Source organism: Mauremys mutica, chromosome 6, assembly GCF_020497125.1.
Source record: "Mauremys mutica isolate MM-2020 ecotype Southern chromosome 6, ASM2049712v1, whole genome shotgun sequence".
Classification (NCBI taxonomy): Eukaryota; Metazoa; Chordata; order Testudines; family Geoemydidae; genus Mauremys; species Mauremys mutica.
The window spans coordinates 119,726,409-119,738,840 of NC_059077.1; the positions used below are offsets into that span (position 1 = coordinate 119,726,409).

Here is a 12,432-nt window from a genome sequence, read left to right on the forward strand (position 1 = left end):
ACCACTCTCCACTAACAGACAGATTTAAGAGTAGATGCATGTACAGCTAAGTTGACACCAGGCAGCTTACATAGACCTAATTTTGTAGTGTAGACCCCCACCACCCCGTCCAAAGTGCCAACTTCAGCTCACACTGATTGTCTGAAGCTCCTAAGCCTCTACTGCTTTTTCTTATTCGTTTTAAATAATACACTTTTATTTACAAAGGGATAATTAGTCAATGCTACGTATTTACCCACTTAGGGCCAGATCTTCAGCTAGCACAACTCAGCCTAGCTCAGTGTAATTTATTGATTGCAAAGGGGCTATCATGATTTATGCCAGCTGAGGATCTGACTCCTAAAGCTTTTTAAATGCCTTATGACATGGCTTTTTTTATTGTCTTAAATCTCCATCTAAGGATATGGCTACACTTGCAGCTGTACAGCGCTGCCGCGGGAGCGCTTTGAAGTGTGAGTGTGGTCGCGGCGCCAGCTCTCCCAGCGCTGCAGGTACTCCACCTCCCCGTGGGGATTAGCTTACAGCGCTGGGAGCCGGGCTCCCAGCGCTGGGGCACTGTTTACACTGGTGCTTTGCAGCGCTGTAACTTTTTTCACACCCCGAGCGAGAAAGTTGCAGCGCTGTAAAGCGCCAGTGTAGCCAAGGCCTAAGAGACTAAGTGATTTATTACAGGGTCTGCGGTAGTTACCAGAGGTTACGCAGTGAGACACTCTGCTGCAGTGTGCCCTGGGCCCCTCTATGGGCCAAAGCCCATTGAAGCGAATGGATTGTAGCCTAGGAACCACCGGTGCCAGAATTTGGGGGAGGGGGCAGGGGGCCATGACACACCCCCACACTTTTTAACAAAAGAGACATAAGCGAAGAATTCATGTCCGCTGCAGATTTCTCTTCCGCCACCCCCCCCCCCACGCAGAATAATAGATTCTGCTGGGGAGGCGCTGTGGTGCCAGAAGAGAGGGCAGCTGGCCCACTGCATGAGCAGCCAGCCTCAGAGCCTTGGCACTGCCCCCCCGCACACACACTTCTACAAAGGTGCTGGCGCCCTGGCTAGGAACGCAGTGTGTGCCAGTGTCACCCAGCCACGCACACCACCCGTTCTGTCCGATTCATGACTTTGAGAGAGGTCGATAGTTTTACTTTTTTTTTTTTTTTTAGGCCCGTTAGTGATTCTGTAGTGGGGGCTGAGCAGAGCTTTCTATTTAAGAACTCAAGAAGGTGGCGGTAAAAGCTCTTTCAACCAAAGAAAAGATGAAACAGGTACAGTCTGCTATACGCCCCGGCAGGGGGAGAGGGGAAATATTCAGAGGCCTATTTGTCCCATGCCCAGGTTTCTCCTCTTCACTAGGTTTAACATGTTACTGTCACTCTATTCTTTTTGCTTAGCTGCCCGTCTGCACTTAAAACTGACTGGGAAATGCACAGATTTCTGGCCTCAGCCAAACAACTGCTCACAAAATCCATGGGAGATAGGGCTGACCAAATTGCATCAGACCGTTGGTGTGTTTAGTTAGATGTTGTGCTCTTGGCAGCCTTCACACCTGATGATTCAGCAGAATGTGAAAAAAAAACCTACATACAACACAAGGGGGGTTACACCAACATATATAATAACCAAAGCTTCCCGTCCAGGATCCTCCACAAGGCCACGTATCTTCTTTGTTAGAGCCAAAATCTGAAGTAAAAATTGCAGCTTGAATGGTAGTTTTGCCTAAGCAAGGACTGCATATTGCCCCTTCTGTGTGGAATGGTCTATAACTGTACAAATATCATCAGCTTGTAATTGTATAGTCAGTGTGCATACGTGGCTTATCAGGAGCGCATCTGGCAGAGCACAGAAAAGCAACACTAACTGCAGTGAGGGTAAAAGGGCATTCTTGACCTAATGGGCAATTTATATTTATTTGTTTTCACAAATACAGGTGTAAAGTTAATCCTGCATAGGATAAATCCTATCTAGGTTCTTGTCTCCTGTGCAAGATTTATTCTACTTCCTTAAACTCTGACCTCTCAAAGGGCAACATCTACATTGTCACGTCACCTGTGCTTGAGGAAACTTGCATAACCATGTCTAATGCAAAATAAGGAGAAATAAATTTGTAAGTGTAATAAATTACACAAGATTTTTTTTACTTTGTTGCTATTTTTAATTTTGTTATGCTTAAACAAAGATATTGGGCCAGATCCTCAGCTGGTATTTGTTGGAGTGACACCAATTTACACCAGCTGAGGATCTGGTGCATTTTTTTTTTACAAGTTTTCCAGAGAATGGTGTTTTGTTTTGTTGCTGACTGTGAGGATGGTAAATGCGTTCCGTTGCGAGTGTTGCAATATATGATTATTTTTGGAAGAGCGTTTTTTGGTTTTGTTCAGATGGTTTTCTCTAAAGTTCTTAAAGTCGAGGTAGGTGACATTTTAAGTGTCTATGAAATTGGGAGACTTGAAAAGAACTCACTGAAGCCCAGCCCTGGCAAGATAAAAGCAGGGCTGGTAGGAAAAGGTAAGCAACTAGAGACACTTTAAAAGACCATAGTTGTACTCTTGAGCAAAGGGAATATAGCATCTGCTCACAGAATCATAGTAATGTAGGGTTGGCAACTGGAAGGGACCTCTGGAGGTCATCTAGTCCATCCTCCTGTGCTGAGACAGGACTGAGTAAATCTAGACTATCCAGGACAAGTTTGTCCAACCAGTTTTTTAAAACTTCCAATGATGGGGATCCTACAACTTCTCTTGGAAATCTATTTCAGAACTAACTACCTCTATAGTTAGACAGTTTTTCCTAATATTTAACCTCCAGAGTCAGAATAGTGGGGTCCCCACAGATAAAGGCAGAAGAGCTAGCAGAAGAAGGAAAGTAACAACATGCAATCCTACTAGGGTGACCAGGTGTCCAGTTTTTGACTGGAACACCCAGTCAAAAAGGGACCCTGGTGGCACCGGTCAGCACCACTAACTGGGCCATTAAAGGTCTGGTTGGTGGTGCTGTGGCACTAAGGCAGGCTAGTCCCTACCTGTCCTGGCACTGCACTGCGCCCAAGAAGCAGCCAACGTGTCCGGCTCCTAGGTGGGGGGGGCATGGGCCTCTCAAGCACTGGCTCTGCATTCCCATTGGCCGGGAACCGGCCAATGAGAGATGGGGAGGAGATGCCTGCAGGCAAGAGCAGCGTACGGAGCCACCTCCTCTCCCCCCATCCCCTACTAGGGCCGGACCTGTTGGCCGCTTCCGGAGCATGCACAACATGGTGTCAGGACAGGCAGGTGGCCTGCCTTAGTCCTGCTGTGCCGCTGACCGGGAGTCGCCCGAGGTAAGCCCATGTCCCAACCCCCTACCCCAGCCCTGAGCTCCCACATACCTGGAGCCCTCTCCTCCTGCACCCTAAAGCCCTCATTCCCACCCCAGAGCCCATGCCCACTCGCTGACTGCTGATCAAGTCACTCACCTGTGCTCTGTGCACTCCACTGGCTTCCCATCTGATATTGGATCCAGTTCCAAGGGAGAATTGTGGAGATGAAAGGCCTAGTCAGTAGCTTCACTGTTCCCAGCTCAACATAGTAGTGGAAACCTCTGCTCTTATAAAGTGGTGTTACAAAAACAAATACAATGTTTGACTGCATTAAGAAAGGTGTAGACAATAATACAGAAAATATTATAATGCCACTATCTAGATAGATGATACACATCATGGTGAATTGCATGGTCTGTTCTGGTCACCTCATGTCAAAAAGGACATACCTAGATCCTCAAAGGTATTTAGGCTCCTAATTTCCATGGATTTAGAGGTGGTTCAGCAGTGGGTGATGAGATTAATCAGAGACATACAAGGAGAGATTTTAAAAGGTCAGTCCTCTAGTTTTGAGAGGAGACAAGAGGCATCCCAAATAGCAGATGGTCAAGAGGAAGCAATGGACACTCCTAGTTACTCTCTCCTAAGAGAATAAGAGGCCCCATACACACAATGAAATTTAAAGACAAGAAATTTAAAAGCACTAAAAAGTACTACTTGATAGACCACATCGGTACCTGGCAGAGCCAACTCCAAAAAGGTATTTTGAGGTGAAGAACTTAGCACGATTCATAAGGGCCAAGGCTGAGATTTTCAAGAATAGGAGCCTAACGCTGGGCTGCCAAGGGCAGGATTTTCAAAAGTCCCTAGGTTAGCTAGGCTTATGCAATGCTTTCCAGCCAGTGGGAGTGGGGGGACTGACAGCCCAAGCCCCATCGCCACAGTGAGAGGGACACACAGCCCTGGTTCTGGCCCCGGCTGCAGGCACGGGGGATGGGGTGGGGTGCACAGCCCTGGCTCTGGCCCCAGCTGCGGACAGCTGAAGCCTGAAGAGGTACCCCACCTCCTCTTAGTTCCTGTGCCAGCCCTAGGGATGAATCTGCCTCATTGTCCTTCTACCAGTGGCCCCAGAGCAGACAGCCATGATCTGTGACTCCAATCTCCTGTCTTGGCGGCTTTCTCTGAAGTCCAAAGTTCACCACAGCCACTCCTAAAAGCTGAATTGAAGCCAAACATCATGTCACAGTGTTCAGGCCCCAACTGAAACTGTCCCTCAGCTGTAAAACACCCCAAAGATGCTCAGAATTGCATCTTGGGTAACTGCCCTGCGATCCAGGGCTAAGCTTGAGCAGGAAGTTTAGATTTGCCGCACCTCCTGTAGGACATTCCACACAGACGCATTTCCTATTGGCTTATGTAAGGCTGACAGACCCCCGGCTGCTGGGGGGCAGGATTGAACCTGGGACCTTGGAGCTAAATGCATGAGCCTCTAGTGCAGTGGTTCTCAACTTATTTACCATTGTGGGCAGGGCATGCAGTTCTCTACGTGTGTTAGGTGGGCTGCAACTGCACAATATATATATAGGGTGATGATACATCCCGGTTTGACCAGGACAGTCCCTTTTTTAAGCCCTTTCTTGGCTGGCCCAACTGTTTTGGCAAAAGTGGGCATTTGTCCCCTTTGTTCTTGCCGACTTGATCAGTTGACAAGAGCAAACGGGACAAATGCTCACTTTTGTCCAAAAAAAAAGGGGTGTGGTGTAGAGGAACATGCAGGGAGGGTATCGAGGGGTGACTCCAGCCTGGTGCAGGGGGGGAGGCAGGGATCAAGCGAGCAGTGACCCCAGCCTTGCACAGGGGGCAGGCAGGGCTCAATCGAGCCGTGACCCCAACCTCTCAGTGGGAGGGGAGTGTGGGCAATTTGGGAGGGCTCTTGCCAGCTCCACGTGGCGGGGGGAGGAGTGGGAGAGCCAGCCCCACGCGGTGTCCATATATACTACCTGTATGGCCATGAGGAGTCACATGGGCCGTAGCTGTGTGCTGATTGGGCCGCAAGTGGCCCGCAGGCTGCAGGTTGAGAACCACTGCTCCAGTGCATGAGCTAAAAACCACCCACCTCTTAGCTAAGGCTGTAGCAGACTCATCAATCTCCAGCTGGGCTGAGGGGACCGAGCGCCACACCAAGCAGGCCTGGGTTACACTTACATAAACAGGAGAGAGCGTCAAATAGAGAGAACATCCTGGTTAGCACAACAGCATCAGGGCTGGGTCTACTTTGTAAATTATTCCTAGGTGTTAGTTAAATAAATAAATTATACAGCTGTCTGCCTTAGTCGTCATTCAAATGCCACGCCCCGTTTCTCCCCAGACAGCTGTGATAACACTACTCTTTATGCGCCGCACAAATATCATCAACAGTCCAAGTATATATTCTAAAGCAATTACCCCCACACCCAACAGCAGTGGTGGCCAAGCCGTGGGGTCACCGTCTGATTGCACTTTGGTCATGAGTAGATCTAGGGGACATTTTCTGGGCAAAAGTTTTTTTCAGTGAAAAATGCAGCTTCAGAGGCACTGAAACACTTTGCAAATTCGTACCAGTGGAGCTGAATTGCTTAGGCTGGAAAAAAAATCCCCCAAATGTCAAAACATTTAGTGGTGGTGTTTTTCAGTTCAAAATGACTTTTTGTTTAGAAATGTATGTCCATTTTATTTTTTAAATATTCAAAAATGTAAGAAGATGCTTGAAATTGAAACAAAATGTTTTGTTCAGCCAGAATTCTTTTTTTACTTTTCAATCAGCAAGAAAAAAAAAAAAGGTGGGGAGTCAACCCGAAGTGAATTTCCACCCCCCCCCCACCCCACCCCCGTTTTTCAGAATTGTCAGCAAACTGACAAATCCATTATTTGCCCCACTCTCATAATGAGGAGGACGAGGCATTTCAGACATTTTGTAATATACAAAGAAATGCAAGAAAAAAGTACTGGATTGGATTGCTGAGCCTAACCGTGGACTATATGAAGAATTGGCCACAGACTCCAACTAAAGGGAGAAACGATGAGGAGCAGAGGATGAGGCATGCAGTTTGAAGAGGAAAGCGAATAGTAGAGCAACAATATTACTAAAGAAAGAGTGTGGTTCAGTCCTCCGGTGTGATCTTGCTCAAGTCACTTTCCCTTCCACCTCTTGTCTATTTAGATTGTAAATTCTTGGGGCTAGAGGTTGTCTCTTGCATGTACGTACAGCACCTAGCACGATGGGTACTGCACTATAAATGACAATAATAACTCAGCACTGCTTAATTACTACATTTGGGACCAAATTCCTCAAGGAAGTCAATAGAATGACACTAAAGATGACTTGGGCGAGGTATTTTTAGTATTAGTTTATCTCTTGGTTGGGCCTATTCTTTGTCTGTCCCCTTGGCATATGTGGTTAATGGGCTAGACCTACAGCTACTGTAGTCCATGGAGCTACAGCAGTTTATACCTGCTGAGGATCAGCCCCTCAGACCCTAACCCATTGGAAGGAAAGGGGAAGTGGCCTCCTTTGCACAGGCTGGCCCCAGCAGTAAAACTCTCTGATGATAATCTGGTGATTTTTTTTTCTTCTTATCCTGAAAATTGATTTACAGGCTCACGCTTTGAATGCCGGAGTTCCGTCAGGGTTGAGTACCCACCTCTTTGCTAATAAGGCGTGATGCACTTACTTCCATTAACAACTCTATAGCTTTGCGAGCTGGGGTTCTGAGCAATGACAGCCATTGTCCAAGGCAAAGACTGGGTTGTGTATATTCCTCACATTGGATGAGTTCCAGGATGGTTTGTCAGAATGTTGGGTCAGGAAATGGTTATGTTTGTGATCGGTGGGTCACAGGACCACAAAGGTTAGGAAGCACCAGCCTACCGCCTAATAGAGCATTTCCAGCCTTGTGCAGGTTGACGTGAAATTTAATTTGTACTAATCCACCTAAGAGCGACGAAGGATGAAATATATTGTAGGCAGGATTGAGCTGTTTTACAGCGTCCTGTGTTTTATACACTGGGCTTTTTGAAGCCATAATTGTCAGTTATGTTTTGCTTTGGGTTAAGTACTTGACCTCTCTCAGTTTCAAACTCTCCCAATATCCGTGGTCTTTAAGTTCATTGCCCTTTTAAGCACTCTGTTCTCCGTCCTGCTTTTAGCGTAACAGGGGAGTTCTAACCGCACCAATTACATTTCATCAGGCAAATTCCCACTGATGTCAACTCCAGTATGACAGGCCCAGATCCAGATCCTTTGAGGACCTGGGCCATAGTGACTTCACTGGGAGTTTTGCCTAGTCCGGACTGCAGAACCGGGCCCCCAAAGCTAAAACTGTACAGGCCCATGCACTCTCTAGATAATCCTGCCCCCATTGACTCCATTAGGGCCAGGATTTTTCTGTCCAGTATCTGTGCTGCAATGGGACTCATTTCTTGTGAAAGGGATGGTTCCAACTCTGTGGCAAAGCTGTCCCCGTCTCCCTGCCTTCCATAGGGCTTTCACAGGATTCCAGCTCCACGGAGCTGGAGGGGACAAGTCAAAGGGCTGATCTGGGCTCCTCCAGATTCTCACGCACCTCCAAACCTATGGGGAAAAGAACCCTGGCCAATACACATTGAGGTTGTGTTAACTGGCAACGCTTTTCTCTCCATGCTGAAGAACTCCACACGCCCCAGGGGCTACCAGGGTAATGGGAGCCCCTAGAAACAAAGCTCTTGCAAGAGCTCTGCTGTCCAGGACTGCGGAGATGCTGGTGGGGCTGGACAGGAAAGAGGAGGCATGGATGCCCATTGCCTCCGTCAGATCCCCTGAGGTATGTGCGGCTCTGGAGGGATTCACAAGAGAAGGAAGTTGGACCACTGGCTTCTTTTGCAGGGATAGGGAGAGATCCAACCCCCTGCCCCCAATGGAAGAATGAGCAGGAAACATCATGAGTTGAATTTCATGGCATTTCCTCTCCCCTCTGTGCGTTGTTCCAGCCTAGGGGAGATGGGACCCCAAGATATGGCAACAAACTAGCAGTGTGTAAAATGCACTTTGGTTCAGGGCTCTTGTGCCACTCACATCCCCTAAAAATCCTTAACATGGGACTTCAGTGGACTTTGTTACATGGTCAACCAGGGCCAACCACGATTTACAGATATCGCTGAGCCAGTGTCTGATCACACTTCCTAGACTGTAAAATGTTGTGAGAATTTGGTTTTCATTTCACATCAGTGGCCTATAGTCAGGGTCATCCTTTAGACACAAAAGGCTGGTAGAAGTGGAGGCGTCAATGAGAGGACACAGCTTATACATGTGAATATTTAACTCACCTCAGTCAAACAGCTCATGTGTGTAACTGTTTCCAATCTGGAAAGCACATTACTCTGCTGTTTTAGAAGCATAGGGTGTCCTGAAACATAGGCCCTGCCAAAAGAGAAATGATTGTGTTAGGCATGATGGGGAGTGTCTACCCCACACAGGTGAACAGATGTCTGCAAGCTCAGTTAGCTCACCTTGCTGCGCCTGGAGGGTGTGTCAGACTTGATCAAAGAAGGTAACAAAAGCTATAGGGAGGTACCCGGGGCAGAGAAACCCAGGAGACAGATGTCAGTGACTGGCATAGAGGTGGTTATACCTACTGGTTAGAGAAGAAGCCATGCCTAGTGGCTAGAGCAGGTGTCAGTAGCCAGAAATTGGATCCCAGGGTCAGAGCTGGAGTCCAAGACCAGGTGATAGAGCCACAGGTCAGAGTCAGAAGTCAGAGCCCAAGGTGGTCAACTGGAGTCAGGAAATATAGCCGGAGCCAGGAATCGGAGCTGAGGGTCAAAGCCAGGTTACCTGGAGTGAGGCAGGGCAGGGTCCAAGACAGAAGCAAAAATTTCGAGCTGTCTATGAACTGCGGCTACTGTTGGGCTTAATCAGGCAGCCTACCGCAGGCCAGCTGTGCTCATTAGGTTTCCTGGAGACTGGCTCTGCTGCGGGCCCTGATTTCTGAGCTGGGAGTTGCCCCTGGCTAAGGAGGGGTTGAGGCAGACAGGCTGCAGAAGGCCCCAGGCACCGAATTAACCCCTGTGGTGGGCACTGGCGAGGGGGCTGGGCACAGAAAGGCAGCAGTGTTCCAGGTGAGAAAGGAGGAGCGGGGAGAGCCTAGGGAGAAGCCAGAGGCCTGGGAACCAGAGGAGGAGTTTTGTTAAGCACAGGGTGCAGGGGAGCCACGCAAGGGGCTCGGAGGTAGGAAGTGGCCCAGAGAAAGCAGCAGCACGTCTGAAGGAGCAGACCCAGCTGCTCAATATAGGGCCCTTGGACCACAACTGGAGCAGAGGACGGGCCTGGGTTCCCCTGCCAGCCCTGAGGATAGGGCATACAAGCCCAATTTAAGGATTACGGAGCCCAGGGTGGGGCTGAAGACTCAGCCTCAAGGTCAGGCCAAGATAAAGCCCAAAAGGGGCAGCAGGATCTTTTGTGTTGGGACATTTGGGGACTTTTAGTTGTACGCTAGTTACCCCAGAAGGAGTGGAATTAAAACATGATCTGGCTGGAGGGCCCAGTTGCAAGAAGAGAGACGGCTGCAGGACTGGACTGGCTGTCGGCAGGAGGGTGCCAGAGAGAGGTCTGTTACCCCACACCCAGCCACGAGGGGGCGCATCAGTAGTGAGTTAACTCTTCCACATAGGGGAGACCTTGCAGGTTGAGATGCACTCCAATAGCTACTCTAAGGTACTTTCAGAGTGACTCATCTCTGCACAGCTATCACATATTAGAAAGAAAGAGACGCTCTCTTAACCTACATCTTTTTCTATAACATAATTCTGTAAATTCATTGCAATATTTTACCACTTCCTTGTGGAATCTAGAAGTATTCGCCCCAAAAGGGCTTCTTTAAAATATATCGATTGTATATGATGTTCTTTTGTTTTTAAGCAAGCCATGTTAGAATGATTCTAAAACAACTCTCTGTGCATGGCTCATGTAACCTCACACTGTGTACCTCATTGATTAAACGTAGTCTACATATTTAATATCATGTATCTTTTAAAGCACCTTATAGATTCACAGCTGTTCTGTAAGGCACTTAGATTTATTTCAATATTTACAATACATTTGTTGTTCATTAAACATATTTACCCAGGCTAACCCAACATGAAAGAAATTATCTTGTTTACAGTGGAATCTTGACAAAAATACATGCTGAAAAGACAGACAAACACACATAAACCTGGATTGCTTAGTGGAACATTGATTTGCTGCCACATCCAATTTTTCTCATTAGAACTTATTTTATTTGAACATGACTCAGTACCCCGTGTAAATGCGAAGTTGTTAATCTTATTACTATATGGAAAACAAATTAATTATTATGCATGATATTGGAAATGGGTTGTTAAGTTGGCGTTGGAAAGATTAGAAAAATACACTCATTACTTCCAATGATATCTGATATACATGTATAGCTCCGTTTTGAGATCCTTTGCAATGTTCAGATAAATAAAGCAGATAGAAAAACCCTTTTTCTATGTCTTTAGAACATTAATTTGAATTTTTTTTTAAAAAAGGTTGGATTAAAGGCCGCATTTTGTATGTGAACCATTTACATTTTAAAATATCAATAGTCCAGCTGAGGAGATGAAGCTGTTGTTTTTCTCTGTGCATGGTGATGGATATATTATGTTAATACAACCACCCAGTGCCAGGTAGCAAGGTTCACTGAAACAAAGAAAGAACTTGGAATTCTAGAAACTGCTTTCTGTAGACCTTTATACATTTTGATCTCCCCGGAGATTATCTATGGAAATTATTGTTGTTAAAATAACAGCAACAATAATAAACTTAGCACTCATAAAACACATCTTCGGTGTTTTTATAGAATCTAGCACTACAGGGTCGTAGCTCATTACCAGGCTTTGGTAATATAAATAAATAAGGAATTGGATTATAAGCATTAACTAATGAACGTGTGTGTGTTCATATAGAATATATGTATTATTACTGTTTAGTCTATACAGACTTTCATCTTTTCAATATTTGGTAAGGAGAAGGTCTCTGTTAGGGACCCCTCCTGCACCTCTTACTCTAGTGAAGAGTCTTGATTTCTGTGAACTGTGCTATCAGTTGCAACGGAACTGCTCATATAAAGGTTACTCATGTGAGTAGTGCAGTTTTGCCAACCCCAAGCGTCCAAAATTAATGAGCCTGGGCCCCAAACGTCGTGAGATTAATTGGACTAATAATCATGAGATTTGAAAAAAGAATCAATTTAGGGTCTCTTTATTTGCCCTCTGGGTTTTGAATCTTTAGGGGGTCACATTCACAAGTTGTTCTCTGCTACCATGAGGGCTAGAAACGTGCTTTTCTCTTTAACGGGAGCTGAGGTTCTCATTTTCAAAGAGCTGGGGTTTTAAGGAAAATACCAAATATGGTGAGACTTGCGGTCACATGATAAGAGCTGGTAACACTGGTTCTCATCCCCAACTTTCCATTGACTTTAATGGGTGTTGGAACAGATCCCATATAGGGCTTGATCTTATGAGGTGTTGAGAGCTCTCAGCCCCCACTGAAGTCAGGGAGAGATTTGAGCCTTCAGGATCAAGCCCGTTTTGGTTCAGATGCAAGTCTCTCACTTTCTTTGGGGAGCCCAGTGACGCTCCCCCATTGCCCAACATTCTAGCCACCAGCTCTCCCCCTTGGGACTGAATGGGACTCCCTTCATAGCATGTCACCCTCACGCTTTAATAGGCAGTGAGATCACTTCGGAGTGAGTGCTCCTGCCTTCCTGGTCAGCAGGGGAGGGCATGTCCACACGGCATAGATCACACAGAGGATCGGCGCCAGGTCTGAGCTCATGGGTTAGCCTAGACCTGTTGTTCTGCCCCCCTCCCTGCACCATGGTTCTGGCACAGCCCATGGTTCATTGAGCTGAGACGCTCTAGGATTCTTTCCCAGTCAGTTGCAGGAGAACTTGTCTGTCCTTTCGGGGTGATTGTGGGAAGGCATTGGAAGATTATGGGCACTCAAGTGGTTTAACCTGCATCCTCTGTGCAAAGTGAGCAGGGTCCAGCCAGAGTGAAATGGGAGCCTGGGTTCTAACCCCACCTCCTGCTGGGTACACTAGACTCAAACACATGTCAGAGGTTTTCCTGT

At 46.9% G+C, this 12,432-nt stretch overlaps 1 long non-coding RNA gene across 1 annotated transcript in view; it reads left to right on the top strand.

The window, feature by feature from the left end:
- The window catches only part of LOC123373054, a 29,981-nt gene extending 27,942 nt beyond the window's left edge, over positions 1-2,039 (top strand). The window contains exons 3-4 of the long non-coding RNA XR_006580540.1: positions 1,156-1,257; positions 1,920-2,039. This is a non-coding gene — a long non-coding RNA (uncharacterized LOC123373054). The remainder of the gene's footprint in view (positions 1-1,155; positions 1,258-1,919) is intronic.
- Positions 2,040-12,432: the final 10,393 nt, after the last annotated feature.